The sequence below is a fragment of the Protobothrops mucrosquamatus genome, unplaced genomic scaffold (genome assembly GCF_001527695.2).
Source record: "Protobothrops mucrosquamatus isolate PMUCROS unplaced genomic scaffold, P.Mucros_1.0 scaffold27, whole genome shotgun sequence".
Taxonomy (NCBI): Eukaryota; Metazoa; Chordata; class Lepidosauria; order Squamata; family Viperidae; genus Protobothrops; species Protobothrops mucrosquamatus.
Genome location: NW_015386412.1, coordinates 743,302 through 749,806, shown reverse-complemented (window position 1 = coordinate 749,806; position 6,505 = coordinate 743,302).

The window sequence follows — 6,505 nt, the reverse complement described above, 5'->3', positions numbered from 1 at the left end:
GGTTGGGTACCCCTGCCTTAACCCGCCTGCCTGGCGGTGCCGACTTGACTGCATCCTCTGAGCCACAACAGCCTTTCCCCAGTGCCCACAGGTTTTCTTTAGCAGAGCCAGGGCCAGTTTTCACAAATGGCTCTCAACCCGGAAAAATGTTTCTTGTAAGTTTAAGATTCATCCTCAGAGGAGTTAATTATCTTCCCATCTAATGATTTTGCAGGCATCCTACCTGCCCGGAAGGCAAAAAGGCCAAAACATTTACTCATACTGGGTTGCAACAGGAAATCCCCTCTGAGAACAATTGGTTGGATCTGCATAAGGATCCAGGGGAACTTGTGTTTGTTAGAGGTTGCTAAATTATACGTTATTAAACGCAGGCTTAGTAAGTCCCAAGGCGTTGTGCATTCCTTGCTTAGCTCCCTTCTTGATGGTGCCAAAAATTCGCAACCTGGATTTGGGCTAGAAAAGGTGGGGGCCACCAGGCCCTCTTAAGGTGGTCTTCCTTATTGGGCCACAGTCCATGACAAGGGGCGAGCTGGACTCCCCGTCCGTAGGGTGCCTTCAGATTCCCCTGGTGACCATCTCTGCCATTGCACCTGCTTTCAGCTGTGCAAAATACTAAAGGAGTAATTGGGGATGGTGGACTACCAGGAGATCTAGAGCATGCAAACACAGTTAAGAACCCCAAACAAACATCCCATTAAAGGAGCAAGCAGTGATTTCCAGGATGTTGCCAAAGTGAAATAGGTGCGTCTGTGAGTCATGGGGGGGGGGGGCTCAACAAGGGGGGGGCTGTTGCAGCGCACTCAAGCATGCCCACCTGGAGGGATCCCTGTAGAGGAATGGAAGGTCCTCCTTGGGAGGGTGGAAGAGGGAAAGCAGCTGGCCAGGACCAGGGGAAGGTTCAGGGAGCAGAAGAAAACAAGCTTTGTTGGGTTTTCCTTTGCCTCCCCTAATTCCAGCTGTGCCAGAGGCAGCCATGGGTGTGTCACTCAGGATGGGAAAACAGAAGCTGATCCCAAGGATGATTCAGTCCACAAGGGCGAATCCTGCTCCTGAAAAACATCCACCACCAAAGTGGTGCAGCAGCCGGGCAGGATCCCTCCTCCCAGGACCATCCGCCACCCGGTGGGTCTTCTCGTGGCCATGATCCACGGCTTCTCTGGAGGAAGCCTCTTCCTGTGGCTGTGCCAACCCTTGAATCTTGGTGCTGTTTTTTAAACCTTCCATGGAAAAGTCCTTAAGCGGGAGACGTGCCTGGCGCCTGCCAAAAGCAGGGCAAGGAACCGCTGGCCCCAGGCCTTCCTTCCACCCTGCGATGCTGAGCAGCCCCTTTCAGGCACCAGTGCTGGGGGGGGCTTCAGAGCTCGGGTCTCTGGCCTCCTCCAAAGCTGCTCCCTCCCTCCCTCCCTTCGAGGCCTCTGGGCGAAAAGGCACTTTTGGTAGCCTGCAAAAGCTGCATCCGGTTTGGCCTCCCTCCCGTCCTGCTCCGTGCAAGGGGGTTGTCTGCAGCCGGGAACCAACCGGGACCTGGCTGACTCTGGGGAAGCTGCTCCGAATGCCAGAGGAGGCTCTTCTGCATCCCAGGCTTGCTGATGTTGGTCCATGAAGGTTAAAAGGAGGACTTGCAGAGAGACGTGGCGCCTCAAGCTTTTGCAGCCCCTCGAGGCTGCTGTGGCCGAGTGAGCGGGGGGGGGGGCAGGAGACCAAGGGAGCTGCTCCCTCTCTTTGCTGGGCAGGGCTCCTTGTCTGAATGGGACCCCACTCCTCAACTCTTTGTGGCATGGGAAATTCCAAACTCTGGTTATCAGGCCCTTCCCCCCCCCCCTTCATTTGGGAACATCACACAATTGTGCCAAGGTGGCTCTGCCCCTGGCTTCTCCTGTATCCTCCCTGGCTGTGCAGCGCAGACATCCTGCTACTGCCGGGATGGGCAGGTTCCACCAGTTCTGGGCCAAGGATTTTCCGACTGACTAAGCATTTTGTGTCGGTCTTGGCCCATGACTGGTTTTAAAAACCTTTGATTGTGGGCTGCTTCCAGAGGCCCATGACCTGTACAAACAAATGCAGGTGGGAGAAGAAAAAAGTGAGATGAGGAATCCCATGAAATCCCACCAACCTTTTGAAGACCTTTTCCTTGCCTCTTGGTTGAAGATGATGAGAACAAATAGACTTCTCCTGATTCCTTGACTACATCCCGTGTTCAAAATGACCACAATCCTTAAAAGGCCAATAAATCCATCTGTGGAGAAGATCAAAGGCATCTTCAGCAAGCAGACTCTTAGCCAGTCCCTCAAATTTCAAAGCTGTAACGATGACCAGAAAATTGTACCAGAATTAACCGAGGTTCTCCATTTTTTTGTCCCCCAGAAAGCAGCCAGTCTGGGGCGCATCCTGGGCCTAAAAATGGCAATCTTGAACGCTGGGTGTCCTTGGACCCAGCTCCCCTTCAGAGGGACCCTGCATTTGGTTCAGAGGCTCAGCCTCAGGACAGTGACCTGTGGCCTCCAGGAATGGATGGAACATCTGCCCGGCTTTCCCCTCTCCCTTTTTTCTTTGCTTGAATGAAGGCATGGAGGGAGCATGACTGCTGGTGCAGAAAAATCCAGACAAGAAGTGGGGATTCCCTCAGGGGATAAGGTAACACCCGAAGCCCATCTGCCCTCCAAATGCCAAATCCCCCCCCCTGAAAGCCCAACCAACCTCCTCTTCCTGCAGAGGACTGCTCGGTCCATCTTTGCGCAGGCTGCCCCCCCTCCCCCCACACCACATGGTGGGGTTAATGGCAGAGAAAAGCAGTTTTGGGGGCAGACTCCTGGGAGGCAGGCGCAGAGGTGCCCAGTGGGCAGAGGCCGCCCAGGTTCTGCTGGGAGGCTTCTGGAGGACCATGCTGGAGGCAGGGCTGGGGGGGAGCAGCTTGGTCCATCCCCGAGCAGTTCAACCAAGCGCTCCCAAGAAGGGCTCAGGGCTTGAATATGGACAAAGCTCTGTGCAAACCAGCAAGTTTGGCCTTCCGAAAAGACGTCTCCTTCTTGCCTGTTCAGTTTCTTGGGGATATTTATAGCCCAACTTGGCGCACCTGCCCAAGGCTGTAACTCAAGAGGGTGGCTCAGATGCCAAGGCGAGGCAGAGCAGCAGCACGTTGAGCCAGCCCTGAAATAAGCAGGGAGGAGTCGGTGGACTCAGGAGGTGCCCTTCTCAAGCAGGCCTTTCAAGCGGGTCTCTTTGGCCAGAAAGGGGAGCTGCAGACCCCACAGATCTTCCCTCCAGAATTTTACCTGCAGCACAAAAGCTTCTGGGGGAAATAGGGCAGGTCGCCCTCCACCCAAGGCCTGGAACAATTTTATTTTAACTCTCATCCTGTCATGCCTCTGCGGCTTCAGTTCAGGGGAAGGGATTATGTTACAAGCATCTAAAGATGCTTGCAGGGGGCTAAAGATGTTCCATTTGGAAGATTAATGGCTGGCAGCCCAGGGCTCCTTCTTCAGCTTCCTCTTGAGGAGGTGGCAGGCTGGAAGAAATCAGCGGGGCTGGTGCCACCCAGAGACAGGAGCCCGGAATGACTCCCCTAGAAAAGCCACCAGATGCATCCCCAAATTCAACTTTAATAAAGTCAAAGAGCATTTTGTCTACTTGTGTTGTTTGGATAAAAGGGACACCACTCCCCTCAAGTTCTATTCTAAGAGCTCTTTCTCTTCCCGCTACACGAATACAGGAATTTATTCCATTCTGTCCTTGGCAGACTCATTTTGAGAGCTTTGAGAATTGTGGGGCTGACTATTGGCCACTAATGAAATGTTCATCCCTCTTGCGAATGTATTCTTCCCAAAGAGTGTTTTACTTGTGGTGGAAAGAATGGTGTACTCTGCCTTCCTGAATAATGAGTGCTCCTCAGGGCTCATCTACCGCCATCTCCTCACTGAGGTTCTAACAATGGCCATCAAAATAGCCGCTGAGTGGCTCGCCAAGCAGGCACGGCATTCGGGAGCTTAATCTCTATGTCCAAATGTTTAACACCACCACCACCCCCGCTCTACCGCCCCTCACCCCGGGGGTCTGCACAGGAAAGCTGGGAGTGAGAGGACACAGCCTCTGCACTGAAGCCAGACAGCGGGTCCATTTCATCAGCACCTGCTTTAGCCTCCATTGACCCTCTAGGACAGGGGTCTTCAAATTTGGCCCTTTTATGACTTGTGGACTTCAACACCCAGAATTCTGGGAGTTGAAGTCCACAAGTCATAAAAGGGCTGAGTTTGAAGACCCCTGCTCTAGGACAATGAGCAGAGTAAACAATGGATCTTCCACAGCAGCTTTGCTTTGCTCTGGTGTGACTGAGAGCCTGGTGCTTTCACAAGGTTGACGTCGGCTTCAGTTGACTTCCTCCATGTCAGGCTGAAGAAGCAGGAATCCAGAAGAAAGAAGGATGGATAACTCGGATTTCCTTTCCTCCGAAGGCCCAGACAAAATCAGTTGCCTGTTGGGACTTGAACTGGGTGAGCAAATCAAGGTGTCATGAGGAATCAAGCTACATTCTTGGGTGTGTCTGTAAGTGCGACGACCAGTTATGATGAGGAGAGAGGTCAGGCAGAGCCCAGCCGTTGCTCAAGCCAGGATTCAAGTCTGGTCCAGAAGGACATGAAAAAGATGGGGGGGGGGTTGTGCTTCCTTCCTGGAATCCTGGACAAGAACCACAGAATGAAACAGCTCTTTTCTCCATTCCGATGGAAATCCCCTTAGAAATCTTCTGAGGAGTGTTCCCTGTGTCCTGTGGGATATCCTTGAGAATGGAGCAGGGAAGAACCGTTGAGGGCAACATGGTTGATGTTTTGGCTGAAACACGGGTTTCGGTTCACTGAGCTCACTGGTTTTGATGCAGTCATGCAATGGAGCCCCGAGTGGGAGGACAGGCTGTAATTAAAATAATCCTTCAATTAATAAAGTTTCCTCTCCACAAGGCCAGAACACTTGTGCTGGTTTCAGAAGCGGTGTCTTCCTTTTAGGGCAAAGCGGTGCTGCAAGAGAAGGTGGCCACTTCTAACTCGATCGGTGTGTTTGGGAGTCATCGGTCTAGGTGGAATATTTCCTCCAATGGGATTTTCCCTTGTATTTTGCCAAGAAACATGGATAGGGCAGCCTAGAAAAGTCAGTGCCCTCCTAACCATGCCCAAGCACTCTGAATTTGTTGGGGAATGTCCATTTTTCTCTATGAGTTCATGGTGACCTAACCCTAATCCTAAGTGGAATTTTCCTCCAATGGGATTTTTCCCATGTATTTTACCACGAAAGATAGATACGGCAGGCTAGAAAAGTCAATGCCTTTCTAACCCTACCCAAGCACTCCAAATTTGTTGGCAATGTCCATTTTTCTCTCTGAGTTCATGGTGACGTAACCCTAACCCTAGGCCATAATGCTCACTTTCATGCAAGAGCAGTCGGGGCCTCAGTATCTTGAGGGTGTGTTGAGTCACACAAATGCGTACAAGCAGCCTTGACACCTTTGCATTCTGCCAGCTGCACAGAGCACCCAACTAAAACCAGAACTGCAGAGACAAAATAAAGCAGCAAACGGAGAGAACCAACTTCCAAGTTGATGGATGCCTCTTTTGCTTCAAGACAGCAGCTTGAAGGATGATGGAGAAGTTTTCATTCAAAAACAGGCTGTCCCCAGCATTTCAGCCCCAGAAGAGGAGCCGGAAGGAAGGAAGGCTAGTGAGGCATTCGATGCCAACTGTCTTCTGCTGCCTCGTTTGCTCAAACTTCCCAAAGAACCTGGAACTGAATGAGGGAGTCTGGGCACGCTCTTCTGCACACATTCAGGCCAATAGTTACTTGCTAGGTTGGAGTTATCTAAATCACCATCTATATTTGAGCTACCTCCTTCTTGCCTTTAAAGAAGAGATGTGGCCAAAGATGAAGAATTGGCCCAAGGGATTAAATTAAAGTGAGGAGGTGGCCTTTTCTTCCCTCCTGATAAAAATAGGCATTAAGGACCAGTAGCCCCCCCCTTTGTTTAAGAGGCCGAGGGTCAGAGGATGGTGTGAGAGACTCAGAGGAACCATGTTTATTGCCAAGAAATCCTTTGCTAGGGATATATAGCATTTCACGTCAGCCATCCAGCTGTTTGCTTCTGTGTTATTTTCATAATTCTGTCATTCCTAGCAGACAGAGCATTTTTGAGTGATAAAAAACCAGCTGCTTGGGAACAACCAAGGAGAATGTCAAGGACACCCGTGAAAAACATCCATGAAGAAAATGATGAGTACAAAGAAAAAGGGAAGGTGGCTGGAAAAAAATGTTAAATATGACTGGCTTGGACCAAAATGTTCAAAATATCCTGAATAGATAGTTAACCTTGGAATTCTTTCACCCGAGTCGTGGTGATGCCTTTAAAAGGAGATCGGACACATTCATGAAGGTGGGGGCTGTTGGACTCCATCCATCCTCTGAGTTGGGGGCAGCTCCCTCCAAGCCCAGGAGGGGGCCCCGGGGCCCCGCCCTGAGGTCTCCTAGG